This window comes from Podarcis bocagei (genome assembly GCF_964188305.1).
Source record: "Podarcis bocagei genome assembly, chromosome: 3".
NCBI classification, from domain to species: domain Eukaryota; kingdom Metazoa; phylum Chordata; class Lepidosauria; order Squamata; family Lacertidae; genus Podarcis; species Podarcis bocagei.
This window is the reverse complement of record NC_138127.1, coordinates 31,668,909-31,684,663: the sequence shown is the minus strand read 5'-3', so window position 1 is coordinate 31,684,663 and position 15,755 is coordinate 31,668,909. Positions and strand designations below refer to the sequence as shown.

At 38.7% G+C, this 15,755-nt stretch overlaps 1 long non-coding RNA gene across 1 annotated transcript; it reads right to left on the bottom strand.

The window, feature by feature from the left end:
• Positions 1-891: 891 nt before the first annotated feature.
• Positions 892-15,092, bottom strand: LOC308583129. The gene is made up of 3 exons (XR_014006070.1): positions 14,922-15,092; positions 4,312-4,394; positions 892-928 (listed from the first exon to the last, which is right to left on the bottom strand). It is a non-coding gene; the product is annotated as an uncharacterized lncRNA (long non-coding RNA).
• Positions 15,093-15,755: the final 663 nt, after the last annotated feature.

The following is a 15,755-nucleotide window of genomic DNA, read 5'->3' as shown; positions in this document are numbered from 1 at the left end:
TATATCAAAGCAAGGAGAGAAACAGGGAATTTCTGTCACAGGCAGAAATCTTCTGCAAGTGTGACTACCCATATTCACCAGCAAAAAGGATTATGTTGACAAAACATCCAGATGGTTTTATATTCTTGTTATGACTAAGTCCAAGATCTAGATAATATGTAGTATGTATCAGACTCCACTTTCATAAATGTAAGCTAAAAACAAAAATACTGATTCCACCACAATTGGTCATCCTTCGTTAAAAAATTCCCTACATTAAAAACTGCCAAAATTATTGCAGAATCCCATGATAGTTAGTCAGAGTGGACAGCTGGCTCATCTTGATGTCTTCCAGTTCCTCCAACTATCCTTTCTTATTCCTTACTGACACTTGGTGCCAAGGGCCAGAACCTTTTGATCTGAAAAGATGGACTAGCCAGTATTTCATTATCAACTCTTAGAACACAAAAACAGATTATACAAACCAGAGCAAAATCTCTTCTTTTTTAGAAAATGAAATAAGATTTAGTTCTGGATTTTATTTAATTTATTTATAAACAGGTCATCCAGAAATTTATGAAAGATTTATGAAATGTGCCTATTCTCAATAAGGAATCCTCCTGACTTCTTTAGGTTCTTTATGGTGGATATGCAGAAGGTAGATTGGGATCTATTGTTGATGTCTGGGTGATTTGCAGTGGACCAGCAAGTGTTTTCCGACAGCAGTGACACGACTTCCAATTCTCCCTAAATTAGGCCGTTGAAATGAAGAAATATAATCAGGAGAGGATTTCTGAAAGGAACTAAACTCAGTTTGGTTCCTGGCACTGAAAACAATTTTTTAGGCCAAGAATGTTCCCAGAGCTACCCTTTTAAAAAAATTAAGTAAAATAAAATAAATTAATTGTATACCTTTTGCACCTGGCTCTGGATGACATATCTTGAGATTCTAGGAGAAAACAAAGTAGATCTGAAAGTCTGAAGTCTGCCCACTCCTGCCCTATGATTATCCGAAACAGCCTTCACCAGTCCCAACATGGTCAAAGATTACTACTGCCCACCTGTGGTCCCACAACCAGTTAAGCAAGGAATATTTATTTTGATAACCAGACACATTTAATCAGCAGACAAACAAAATACTCCAGACAGTTTTGGATGCTTCTTATAGTAAGGAGGGATTGTAGGATCCTTATTGTAGGAAGGAATCCCAGAAATCTTTTGTGTCCTACTTGAATAAACGAAGTAGCTGAAAAATGCTGGATCTATAAATGTGTAAGAGATAATTAGTTATCTCAGCTATAGTCAACCTTACACTACTTTGTTCCTGCTCCATACCTTCCTTCACCGTTATATCTTCAGGTTTAAACACTGGCTCCCAAAACAGCAAAAGACAGAAGTAAAGTTTGTGGCATGACTAGGGCAGCCAAAATTTTGCAGATTAAACATTACAGTGGACCTTGCAAAGGCAGTTTGTCATGCTGGATTAGGCCTGCATATATAGCCGATGAGGCACCTGAATCAGACTCTCCTTTTCCCGTTTTGTTTATCCATCTATTTTGGTGCTGAGCACTAGGATATCCTTATACACAGTATCCTCCTGCACACGGTGCCTTCTATATCAAAGCTAAAGAATTATGCTTTCTGTTTTAAACCGATCTCTAGAAACATTTGGGTAGCAAGCCTTTGAGAAGCTGTTTTGTGTTAATGGGCCATTGCTTTCAGCAACCCTCCCACCCCTTCCACACAACCCAATTTCATTAAGTTTCATAATTTTGAAAAATAAATTAAATTCTATTAATAAATGCTACTTCTCAGTGAACAATAATTGCTTATCAAAACAGCTTAAATTTTTATTCTGTGGCCACTCGAGTAATGCATATTGAAAAACCTTGGTATCAAGTGAATAAATGTGCCAGAGTGATATAGAATATTAATAAAAACACTGAAGCTTGTCTCACAAGATGAGACAAAAAAAATACAATCTTAGCTCACCTCATTGAATGATGAGTCAATATTTATCGAGTTTCCTTTGGGGTAATATGTGACAGCAGCCACAGATAAAAATTTAAATCTATTTTTGTCGTAAAACTAAAACTCATATCCTAGGCCTGAAGGAGGAACATGGTGGGCTTAAGCATCTGTTTGTTTTCCCCTCAAGATATTTCATGCTAAAATTAGAGCCTCAGAGCCACTTTTATTTGTGTTATAGCTGAAATTATCTCGTGAAATTGCTGCGTGAAATAACTGTCACATATCTGCTGACATCAATGGCCACATAAACGTATCAAGAGCACAGATGTTTGTTTTGTGGAAAGTTGACTCTGGCTATCCTTAAAACAAGAGACAGAAGATGAAAGCCACTTTTACTGCTGTCTGAGAGGGCAACGGGCTGTGTAATTATTGGCACAAAATTACAAGTCCTTTGAGAAGAGACAGAATGTATTTTTGGTCAGCATTAAGTAGCAAGGAGTTCTCTTCAACACATCTGGAAGTTGAAAGTAGCACATCAGATAACTGAAATGTACCATTTTATTTGGCAGTTTGAGCTCTCTATATAGCTTTTGCATACTATTATAGCCTGTTTTTTCCTAGTGCATTAGGGTGTATTGAATTTTTCAGTTTTCAAATTCCAACAATAAGGGATGCTAAAACGTTGTAACGTGACTTGAGAATTCAAAATATATTTTGGTTAAATTAATATAATTTTGTTTTCCTTGGTAAGTAAAATGTGTGTAAAACTGCATAGAAGTAATTTGAAATGATTGCCAAGGACTTGCAGTTTTGTTGTTGTTTAGCATTACCCAACATTTTCAGAAGGTTAAAATTAAAATTCTTTGTCTTTGTGCTTCTTTGTCAAATGTAGACTTACCAAGCTAAATGTTGTGCAAACACAAAAATAATAGCAGATTTGAATTCTTCATACCCCAAAACATATTTTTAAGACTCTTCACTGAAGAAATTTACAAAAATTAATTACAGCCCCTAAAATGACATGTCCTACTAGTGCATTTATTTCCTTTGAACTCCTGTTGACATCGGTCTGTCTCAAGAGACAGTGGAGTGCGCCTCCGGGGATGAAGTCAAACCACTGTGTTAGCAGCAGTGAAGTGACCTCCTTGGGGTGCAAGCCTGGGCAGCGTGTATGGAGGTCCTGGGCTGCCCAGATGACAAGAGCTTCTCAGCCTTGCTGGTGTGGGTCAAAGGGAAGCAGAACAATTTGTTTGGTCAGCTGTGCTGCAGGAGCTGCCAGGAGGAGGCGTACAATATGCCATTCAACCTTCTTAGGGACTCAAATTTGTGTAGGGTTTGTGTAGGGTTTACTCTTTAGCATTTTCTTCTTCTGAAGATATCCTGCAAGGCAGCAGAAGTTTAGGATCAGATGAGCTACCTTCCCAGGTTGATGAGCCCCATCTTCCCCTCACTTTCCTCTACAGCACATGCAGTTATAATAATAATAATAATAATAATAATAATAATAATAATAATAATAATAATAATTTATTATTTATACCCCGTCCATCTGGCTGAGTTTCCCCAGCCACTCTGGGCGGTTCCCAATCAAGTGTTAAAAACAATACAGCATTAAATATTAAAAACTTCCCAGGTGTCTTTTGAAGATAGGATAGCTGCTTATTTCCTTCACATCTGAAGGGAGGGTGTTCCACAGGGTGGGTGCCACTACCGAAAAGGCCCTCTGTCTGGTTCCCTGTAACCTCACTTCTCGCAATAAGGGAACTGCCAGAAGGCCCTCGGTGCTGGATCTCAGTGTCCGGGCTGAACGATGGGGGTGGAGATGCTCCTTCAGGTATACAGGACCAAGGCCATTTAGGGCTTTAAAGGTCAGCACCAACACTTTGAATTATGCTCAGAAATGTACTGCCTTCTTGACAGTTGGACCCACTGTTGGTCTTATCTATTGAATCCATCGGAGCCTGTCTTTGCATGCAGGGGAAGTCCTTAACTCACAGAGGGTTTGAGATTCATTGGCTATCCTCACTCATCTGGTTTACCAGCTGATTGAAGCCATCTCAGGGTGTGGCAACTGTTGCATGCAGATAGCTTCTAGGAGCCACAGGTGAGAGCTGAGTGCAGGGTGGGACCAAAGGTGGACAAACTACCCCAGAAGGAGCATGATATTACCCACCAGAGGTAATATCCATCCCCATACACCCTATACACATCTTCTTTGAACTATTCATATTCTCAGGGATAACAATCACTGTAGTTAATGCTGGTTGCATAATAGTGCAGGAACAACTGAAAGAGACAGTGATGCTGCAGTGCTCATTTCTCATAAAATGCAGAATTCAAGCACCACTGCTCCTTCCTTACCTAATAGCTGTCCATTGGTTTGTGCGCTGATCGCCTGTGAGATCTCCAACTGCATAGTTCCTTGAGATTTGCAGGGGAAACAGCTAATATTGAGTAAAAGTTAAGTCATAGTAGGCAAGGTCAGCTCAAGCATGTAAATTCCAGTCAAGGAAAGTCAAATATGGAAGTCAAGAACAGATCTAGGATAACAAGAAGAGGAGGAAGAAGAAGAAGAAGAAGAAGAAGAAGAAGAAGAAGAAGAAGAAGAAGAAGAAGAAACTGCACTCTGGACAGCTCCAAGTAAGCCCTGTTGGTTGATACTCTTATTAAAGTAGCTTTAGGACAGCAGAATCTCCGACTCATGGACCTAATAGGCACAGCAGTGGTCCTAATTTGGCCCATGAGGCTGTTTTGCACCAGTCATGCCCACATGTGATGTCGGGTGCATGGTAGGTAAACAGATGCTTGCAAAAGAACAATTGGCAACTTAAAATGTTCCTTAGCAAGCAGAGTTCACTAAAAAAACTCCACTGGGCTTGGCTTCACTAGGGAGTCCCCTAGTGCAGCTGATGGTGCTCACTGAATGGTGATGAGAATAAGCCTCTTTGATACCTGTCAGTGCCAATCAGCTGATGAGAGTGTGCCTTCAAAAGGGCTCATTGTCACTGCCAATCAGCTGATCGGCAATGGCAGCAAGTCCCATTGAAGTTTTCCATTTCCAGGCATGGCTTGGATTCCATGGACATTTTTCCTCTGCTGGTCTTGAACGCTTAAATCTTGTCCCATTGTCTTTACTCTTTCTGTGTTTGGCAGTGAATGTAGCAATGGGAGCCTTTCTATGAGGTTTCCAGATCTCCTCAGCAGTGCTGGGGATCCTGCATGCAAAGTAACCCACCACCGTAGCGCAAGAAATCCATTTTTTAAGAACATGGGCTTTTTTGTGATTAGGAGAATGACAAGGAAATGCACTGAAAAGTGTGGAATGAACGGATGTAAAAGAAAATGTACAAACACTACAAAAGGAAATCAGAATCAATGCTCAATAAAGACTGGGCAAAGCGTAACCTCCATGTAAACTTTGTGCAATCAAATCTGGATAAATACTCAATAAACAGGTCATTTGGAGGAGTCCTGACTGGTAGCGGCTCTTCAGGGTTTTGTGCAGGTAACATTCCCAACCCTACCTGGGGATGATGGGGATTGAATACCTGAGATCTTTTGCATGCAAGCAGCAGCTCAGCTCCTGAGCAATGGCCCTTCCCTCCTTAGGCTGAAGCAAGTAGTTTAATGTATGTACAACATTATTTCTAAATAATTAAAACGTGAGATGGAAGAAGACTATTCAGTCTGCACCATCATGACATGATGGCCAGTTGTAGGTGCTTGGATTCACTCTGCTTCGGTGGAATGAAAATCATGTTTCATTAACATCATAATTAAAAACAGTTTGAATGTGAAAGGTCATTCAGTTGGGACAGCCACAACTGACTGGCTATTTGAAATCCTTGGAAACGACACTAGCTTAAATTATTTTCATCATAAACCTGATTGTAACTAGTTATCCTATTGGTTTAAAGTGAAACTTTTTTTTAAAAAAAAAGGCTGATGAAAATCAGCAGAAATTTCAATATATAGAAAGAATGATTTGCCTGCAGAGTCAATTTTTTTTTAAATTTTCTGTCTAGCGTGCCAACCATTCCACCATAGCCTTGCAGGCACTCACAGCCATTTATTCTATTCATAAGCCATATGGGCTATTATTCGTCAGTATGTGATCCAAATCAGTGACAGAGCAGTCAGCACTGGCATACATCGTTATTCCTGTTTTGGAAAGAAAATGACATGCTGTTTTCCATTGTGCTATATAATGATGCACTAATTGTCCCTGATGCCATAAACATTTTCATAATTTCTTTTTTTTCTCATTAGGGACATGGTTTAAGTCCTAGCCTACTGTATGATTATGTAGCGCCTTGTTGCCATGCAGGCTGTGATGAAGGCAAAGAAGGGCAGCAATTACACTGAATTAGGCAGCCCAATTTCACTTGTCATTATTATCTGCATGGAAAGTATTTTCACAAACTGTCCATGGGAAAACCCTCAGATGACTGAAATAAGCATCTTCTATTTGTTGGGATAGCTTGGGCCAGCAAGTGGCTGTCAGAAAAGGATGTTGCTGAATATAAATATATTTTAGAGAAAACACATCATATTGATTTCTCCCCCTTTTAGAATCCAGGGAAACTTTCTTGGCATGTATATCATAATCTATGGCCAATAATAAAGAACTGATGTTAGATTAGACTGGGAAACCTGTGGTCTTCCAGATGTTGTTGGACAACAGATGCTTCCAGATGGAGGTTTTATATCACAAATAGGTCGTTCAGTTCCAGTTTTTATTAATGCAAAATAGACATGTTAGGTTTGACGTATTCTGTATTTTCTCTTATACTTATTTGCTGTCTGTACCAGTGGATGGAAATTGACAGAATGTATTCATGCTGTGTTTTTTGTCCCTCCACTTAATCACTTTCTCCCTGCCATCCACTACCCTTCCTCATATTTCTGTACCTGTGCATGTGTACCTTTAAAACAAAACTAATAATAATCACTAGATGTGTGCAAGAGCACATGTTGCCAGTCATAACCATTAACAGGGCATTTACATATCCCTCCCTACTCACACAGCATCAATAAAATATTGACATTGCAATAAAGCTTAGCACAAGACTTCTGCATTTTCATTATTTTTAAGTCCCAATATATTACGGCCTTTGAGGTCATCCCCAGTAGGGCCTATATGCCATTGTGTGATAGTTATTCCTGATTGAATCCATTCCACAAAACATGTGAAAGTGTAGTTGCCAGACGGAGTTCACTATCAAAATTAGTGTTTTAAGAGCTGAAAACTGAATGATTGTGCAGTAATTTTTCTTGCAATTTAGATAAGATACCAATTATTACCAATTAGTATAGGATATCTGCCGTATCCTTTTAAGGAAAAATTTGCTTATGGACCTAATGTTTTATTTAGATGGGGGATGCTGCCACATTCCTGCTTAGACTAAAGCAAGGGTAGAAGGTCTCAAATTCTAGAAGGCCTCAAGTTCTTCATTCCTGGAGTAGATGTTTAGGTTTAGGACTGACCTTGTGGGTTGTCTGTTTTTATAGTTCTGCAGAAGGTAAGTAGAATCTGGACTGCTCTTTCCTTGTCTTCCTAATTTAGGGAGGAAATTGTGCAAACATTGCATTTTACAGCTTGAGACAACAGGGCTAGATGAACAAATGGTCTGACCTAGTATAAGGAAGCTTATTATGTTCCTTAAATTTGTTTGCATATTATATATTTCAAAGGACAAGTTTCAGTTGGACCATTAGCCCAAGAGTGGACATTTCAGCATTCCCATATCAGCTTCTCTAAATCTGACAATTTCATCTGTCAACATATCTCATTTTCCCTGCCACATATTGGTTCCACTACATTGCATTTTTGTAGCTTTAGCCTCCAGCGTTGGTTTCCTAATCTGTCACATAGTCGTGTTACTTTTTAAAACTACCACATGCTGTATTCACCATACTATTCGATATTATAGGAAATGTGGCCTGCAGTTCTATGCAGGTTCTTACTATTGATCTCAGTGAGACATCTGAGTAAATGGGCATAGTACCATGGTGTGTGTTAGTGAAGAAATGTCTGTCTATGAAACCAGGTACAGTAATATTATACGTGTGCTGAGCCAAGGCAGCAGGAGCCCTATATAACTCCAGGTGCCACATGAATTTGGTCCAATAACTAGAAATATGTATTCAGGCCCATTGTTTTTCATACTGTAGCCAGCAACAATCTGCAGTTGCTTTCATTCTGTTCTGAAAAGTTGGTGGAAGAACTTTGCCATCTTATTTGACTGAACAGCTGCACATCAGGGGTCATCCAGGATTTAACACTAATGGTTTCTTAAGGCTTCTGCAACTGTTAACTAATTAAAGTTGCAAACATTAAAGTCAGAAAGTGAGGTGATTTCAAACATTAATGGTCTAATAAAGCAATAATTGACAACACCACAGAAATCTGCTGTAATAATTTCTTTCTCCAGCTGTCTTATACTAAACTTGCAGTGTAGTAAGTCATTCACCCCCACAACTTTACGGTTCACTCCTTGAACAAAAGTAATGTCATTGTTCTAGGCCTCTTGGGCAACATTGAAACTTTCTTCTATCTCCTAATTTCAGTTGAAATGCTTAATTGCAACCCATGTGGTGCTTTCTAATTTTGCTGATATATTTATTTTGTTTCTTTTCAATCTAGGGCTTTTCCTGCATTATAGTATGCACTGCTGTAACATAAAATTTAGCCAGTTTAAGAAATTAGTGTTTGTGTGTATTTGTTCACTTACTGCACAGTCCCAAAGCTCATTTGTCTATTTAAGTGTTTTTATTCTATTGGTGATTCGGCTTGAAATTTATTATTTTTATTTAGCACTGAAAGGAACACATTTCTCAAATTAGTACAGTCTTTCCAAATCTCCTATGCACTTTCCTCCAATGAGCTCAAGCTGTTGTTCATAGTTTTCCTCCTCCTCCTCCCCATTTTATTCTCACAAAAATGCTGAAGTTAGGAAAGTTAGGCTGAAGGTGAGTCCCAAGGCAGAAGTGGAAGGCTGCAAAACAACAGTGCAGACCTCTGAGCACAGGTATGAGGAACTTGTGGCTGGCCAGATACTGCTGAACTACCACTCCTATTACCCCTGGCCATTGGCCATGATGGCTGGGGAGGATGGGAGTTGTAGTTCATCAACATCTGGAGAGCCAAAGGTTCCCCACATCTGTAAAGAAACAGCTTAATAATATTGTTCACAATATTATTATTATTATTATTATTATTATTATTATTATTATTATTATTATTATTTTATTAAAACATTTTATAACTTAATTTCCATTTAATATTTCCTTTTTATCCAACTCTGATCTGGTAAAAATGTTTTACTTCCTTTAGGTCAGCCAGTACACATCCAAGTTTAATCTTTCCTACATTAAACTTGGTAGCATGGGCATATTGCAAAGATGTTGAAGTTAACACAATATTATGTGTGCTAGTCAACTAAGTTTTACTCAGAGTAGACCCACTAAAATTAATGAACCTAATTTAGTCTATTTTGAGTAAAATCACTGTTTCTGAGACACAGATTATTGACAATGCCCAGATTTCCTCATCAGTAGAAATGTATTTCTTTGCTAAATGTGATTTGTGTCAACTATTAAACTTCTCTTATATAACAATGAACTAAGTAGAATCTTATTTTACAATGAATACTAATTGATTTCTGCTTTAGTGAACACACTGAAGTTGCCTCAAGATGCATGTCTCAGTTATGCAATCTCATCTGTCTGAATTGCTTACAGGATCTAAATCACAGAGGCTCAGGAGCTCGACAAACTTTTATAGGCAATTGGACCTTAGGGCAGTTTTACTGAGCTAATAAATCAGCTTCTGTAATGTAGAACTTAAGTCATTTTTTTCCTCAGCCTGTTAGACAGGTGTAGTTAATAAGGAACACCAATTTCTGTGGCCCATACATTTCTGTGGCCTACTCGTGCCATAGCAGTGTAGCTGGCACCACATCATCTGCTAATGTTGTGGAGGTAGAATGTCAAGGAATGGTATGTTTAGAAATAGTCATCTAGTGTGAGACTAGCTGCTACTTAAAACTGACATCTTTTCAAGAACACAACCAAGTGTCATAGGTAACTGTCGAAGCGAAAACACTGGAGGGGAAGCATGGCACAGAGAAAAAGGAGAGGTCTTTCGAACTGGGTATTCAAAAATAACATCCCTTCCACATGTACCTTTCTTGATATGCTTCAAGAAAAAAAAGATATCCGGGGCAAAGAATCTTAGGATGACTAGCAAAGCAGCCATACCAGTTTTACCAAGGATAACTTCTCAAGCGAAATATTTCCCTAATATACATGAAACTAAGGAAACACGGATCAAATAATGTTTGGTGTCGTTCCATGCCAATGGGTAACCGTGTGATGAAAAGGTTTAAATATTGTCAACAAATAATATTTAAAAACCTGTTTGCTAGGATTAAGTAAGACTCAGCTCCAGGTTAAGTTAATGACATCACATAGTAAAACCAAACCTATGCATCTTTAGCGGAATTAAATCTTATTGAGTTCAATAAAGCTTTATCCCCAAGGATCTGCACCTCAGAATTCAGACATGCAGTGTTGCCTAAGAGTAATATCCAAGTAAATCATAGAGCAGTTCCATTGAAAGGGATGGTTTTAAGTCACTTAATTTCATTAATTTACAAACCAGCAAAAAGGCAGGCTATACAATTTTTGTAAGTAATGAAAAATGTATTTGAAATACACTTACACATCATGTAGGGGATTCTTATTATATCCAGCATCACTGGAAAACCTTACTTTTTTGCTGTTCTAAAAAACTCCTGAGACACAGAACTGAAAGCACTTACCAGCCTTTATATTTTGTTGAAGATAAGAACGAAGTTGGGGATTAGAAAGAACAGTTTCTGCACTCCATGATATTTCCCCAATTTATAAAAGTTTCTAAGGTCTGGTTTTTAAAGATTGTGATCAGATTTGGTACCTTTGGCTCCTTTCAGTGTAAGTTTCCTAGTTTAATTTTACTTTAAAGAAGCAGGTGAAAGGCCATTTGGCACCAGCCAATTTGTTTTACTTCAGCTCCCTGAAAGGATCACAGTTGCTTAGCAACCAGAGTCGTTCTCCCTCTGTGCTTGCACTGGGCCATAGAAACCTGAGAGTTTTCATGTCTTGGGCTAGTAGGATCAACATAAAAGTAAAACATCTTCCAGACTTTTCATCTTGGAGTTCTGATCTTATCTCCTGCTTTATGTTTGAGGCAAAGAAATTAAAAGATTTAGAAATCAGCAATGTGCTTTTATGTAATGGATTGCGAATGTAGATTGTGCAGATTCTCACCTGTGTTGCATACCCCACCTCCAAATGTCCATCATTAGTTGAACATGCTCACTGTTATGTACTGAAGTTCTCACCCTGGGCCAGCAGGGGGATACTGTAGATAGTTATGCAAATGAAGGATTGAAAGTGACGTTCAGTGATTGGATAGTTTTAGAAAGTTGCTACAGTTACGTTGTTCTGGAGCTCTATATAAGCAGGCTGACTGAGCTCTTCAGTTCAGTTCTGTTCTGGCCTCTGAATAAACAAGAGCTGTTTGAAGAATCGCTGTGTTGTCTGATATGTTCGACCACAACTTAACACTCACAACAAAACTACCACTGCAAAACAAAAGGGATAAATGGTTCCCTCTTCTTTGAAATTAAGGTCCATTAAAAGGTTGTGTTTAAAATAAATAGTGTACCACAAAGAGAGAAAATGTTTGCAAATATTTAGTAATATACATGGGTAGATTAAACCGAAGCATTCACCCTTTTCTGTGTCATAATTATAGCTGTTCTTTTATCCTTCTGTCCATACTCAGCCAGGAAATTAGATGTGGGTGGAGGCTTAAATCTGTTATATAAGTTTTTCATTGGTGTGTGGAGTTAGTAATAGAGCAGGCTTGTAGAATTCATCATCCAGAAAGCTCACAAGACATATTTTATCATCTGCTCCCATTTCTTTGTAAATAACTTGGTAGCTTTTATCAAACTCCATGTTGGCCATAAAAACTGGCAGTGTGCTTCATTTGGCTTGATGGGTCAGAAGGTAGGCCTGCTCTAGAGTTTGTTGGGTATATTTGCAGAGACCTTTTGGGGTTGCTGTTGAAGGATAATGGGAGAGAGATAGATAGATAGATAGATGATAGATAGATAGAGAGAGAGAGATGAATATTCAAGGTTATATTCCCACCTGCTCTCATGTTCACTGCTCATATTTGCTTTTTTCTGAGTTAAATACTGTAATGTGTACACACATTCACACACACACACACACACACACACACACGGTAACATTTTAACATTCTGAGTAAATATGTATGCTCAACCAGCATACATATTTACTCAGAATTAAGCCTGATTTACTTCAATGCCTTACTCCCAAGTAAGTGTATTTGGCTGCTACCTTAATTTAACTGAAGAAGAAAAGTCTGTTTCACTCTTTGCTCTTTTCTGGTCTTTCAGTTATAATGCAAATGGTAGATAAAGGAAACAACTATTATTTCTGTCATCTTTACTTTCATCTTTGGGAAATATTTCAGTCTGAAATATGACCAGTTATTTGAGGGAAAGAGTTTTGTTTTTTGCATGAGTACTGGAGAGAGAAAAGCTGAAATTCTGCAGATGTGAGGGCACCTTTGTACAGTGTGGGATGCCTTGTTTATATTAATTCTTATTCACCAGCATTATGATACTAGGTGTGAAATGTTTGTGTGATTCTAGATGGCCCATGTTAAGTATGCTGTATTAACTTGGATATTGTTCCGTTTCATGTAGAAGAAGCTGGTGTCATCAATCATGTTAAGCGCTATATCGCTTTGGGCTAGTTCCATTGAAATTAATGTTATTTAAGTAGCAAAATACCACCAAGTGAGAATAAGATAGATAAAATCTGACATTTTCTTTTTTCAGATCCCCCCTTTATACAAATCAATGTATTCCCCACGTCCTTGAATTTCTGCATTGTTGAATATAGAAAAACAAAACTGACTGGCACCAGCAGGGTCCAGTGCTGCCTTGTCCAATGAAGCCCAGTACAGTACACCATTTGATGCAATATCCCTAAAGACCTCTCAACCCACAAGGACACTTCAGCTTCTATATTAAGTTTACTTCACATAAGGAGGAGTTTTGGATTTCATATCCCACTTTATCACTACCCAAAGGAGTCTCAAAGCAGCTAACAATCGCCTTTCCCTTCCTCCCCGACAACAAACACTCTGTGAGGTGAGTGAGGCTGAGAGACTTCAAAGAAGTGTGACTAGTCCAAGGTCACCCAGCAGCTGCATGTGGAGGAGCGGGGAAGCGAACCCGGTTCACCAGATTACAAGTCCACTGCTCTTAACCACTACACCTTCGCTGGCTCTCTAAACCAGCTATTCTACCTGCTTTGAGCTTTGTAAGTTAAAACATTAGTCATTCTATAGAGTCATTCGGATTCTGTGAAGCAAGTTTCTTGATGTGGCCCACCTTCTTGCTGTCTATCTGTGATGGAGAGCTGTCAGGATTTATCTGCAAAGAACTGATGTGCAGCAGGGTTCTACTTTGGGGACAAAAAGTTCAGCCTGACAGCTTTCTAGTCTACTCCAGTTTTATAGCTCTATGACTGACGGCACAGTCATAATGTTTACTTGGAAGTAAGGCCATCCAGCTTCAGTGGGACTTACTCCAGCTAAGTAATTCTTGTAATAACATGACCATGGTGAATCGTTAATGGAAAGGAAAGAGGTGCAAACCGAACACCTTGGGAACAGAACTAGATGCTTTCAGGCTGCTGCTGAAAATAGCAGACCTATATATCCTTTTCCCTTTAGAGATGGTATAATCATGCCATCACGCTCCATCCTCTTCTTCCACTCCACTCCACTGACTGACCCTTGCAGAATGCAATGACACCACACCCAGTTTTAGCAACCAGCTTCAAGATTGCTGACATACCTAGTTCCATAATGGACAATCCTGGTCAGTTTGTTCAAGGGAACATATCAAGCCAGGATTCTTTTAAAATTTGCAAAATCTCTCTTATCTGATAATCAGAAACAACATTTGGACAAAGCTTTTGAAGAAGGTGCCTTTCATTTTATTTTTCTCATGAACAGCTGATACCACAAACTACTCCTAAAGTCTGCACCCATTCCCTTAACATTAAGAAAAAGGCCTGCCTCTTACAGGAAAACACATTACAAATTTATTTCCTTAATTAAAGGAAAGTTAATCCCTTTGACTGTGTCAGATAAAAATGATAATGATATTTTTCTTTGTAAGATTGCCATGGAAATTAACAGGAAGCAGATTCCTTTAAAAAGAACCAGTCTCAGTCACATTTATGGCTTGATGTACGTATCTCCTATGTGTGTGTTCTTATTCTGTGTGCTTGAGGTATGTGTGTGTGTGTGTGTGTGTGTGCGCGCGCGCATGCATGGGTGCATCTCAAATCCATTCTGTCACAGTATGCCTCTAAGGGCTGACAGGGCAAAATGATGATTAACAGCAACAGGAACATGCTGCCCTGTTCTCTTTAAGGAAGAAATAAATGTTAGATGTGCTGTATCATCATCATCATCATCATCATCATCATCATCATCTCTATAATGCCCTTCATCTGAGGATCACAGGGCGGTTTGCAATATAAATACAAAGAAATACATATTGTAGTAAAAAAACAAAAACTATAATCCACACACTGTTTAAAAGGTCTTTCTGACATTCCTTAAACTAGTAATTTGTAATAACAGTAGACAAGAGTCCTAATTTAAGGAATGCATTGAATATGGCTGCCCCCCATGCTTTTAAGAATATGATATGCCAGCAAAAAAAGCAAAAAAGTCAGGTTATATCAAACTGTAGGATCTGATAATGAGTAGTAAAACAAAAGGCTCAATAAATATGCTATTGTTGTGTGGGTTGGGGACTATTAATAAGAATAATACAACATTATGTACTTCCTCAAACAGGTAAAACATTGGTCAGAGTGACAGGATGTATTATTTTCTCTATTATAATAATAGAACATACACCTCTACTTATATAATTTTGGTGCGGGATAGCTTAGCTTATGAACAACATTCAGAAGGGCTCTAGGCAGCTGGCACCCTAAGGCTTCAGGCATTGTAGCCAGCTGCTATGCACACAGCTTGCTGGCAGGGCCCACAAGGACAGTCTGTGACATCACAGAACCTAGCAACTCCTGTCTAGTTGCCTCAGAAGTGAGCTTCAAAGAGGAATAAGCCAGCAAGTGCTCTGCTCCCCTAAAATATTTAAGCCTGCCCCCCCCCAAGTTGATGGACATTGCCATTCAAACGGTGTGCGTGCACTGCATCATGTGATCAATTATGCTAGGCAGGGCTTACGTCCCCCCCCCCCAATATTTTATTCAAGTTGGTACTGTTGTAGAGATAGATAGATAGATATGATTTTACACTTTTCAGATGATCTTGTGTCTCAAACAGATGATTTTGACCCACAAATTTTGGTTCAAATCCTATTGTAACTATGAGCTGGCTGGAAGACCTTGGGAAAACAAATAGCTCTAAGCTGAACATCCATCTGTAAAATGGGGGAAAATATCGACCATTTTTCATGGGATTGTTTTTAATATGGGCACTGTGAAGCAATTTATTGCACACTTGAGTTTGAACCTAAGATTTCTGCATCAGGCTATGCACATTTAGGGCATGCTAACAGCAAATTCACTGCAATATTGAGTAGACATTTTCCATTGTGTTCTAGGAACACTGAGGTTAATGAAAAGCATATCAGCAGTTCCTCACAAGGAAAAGATCAGTAATGGAGGAC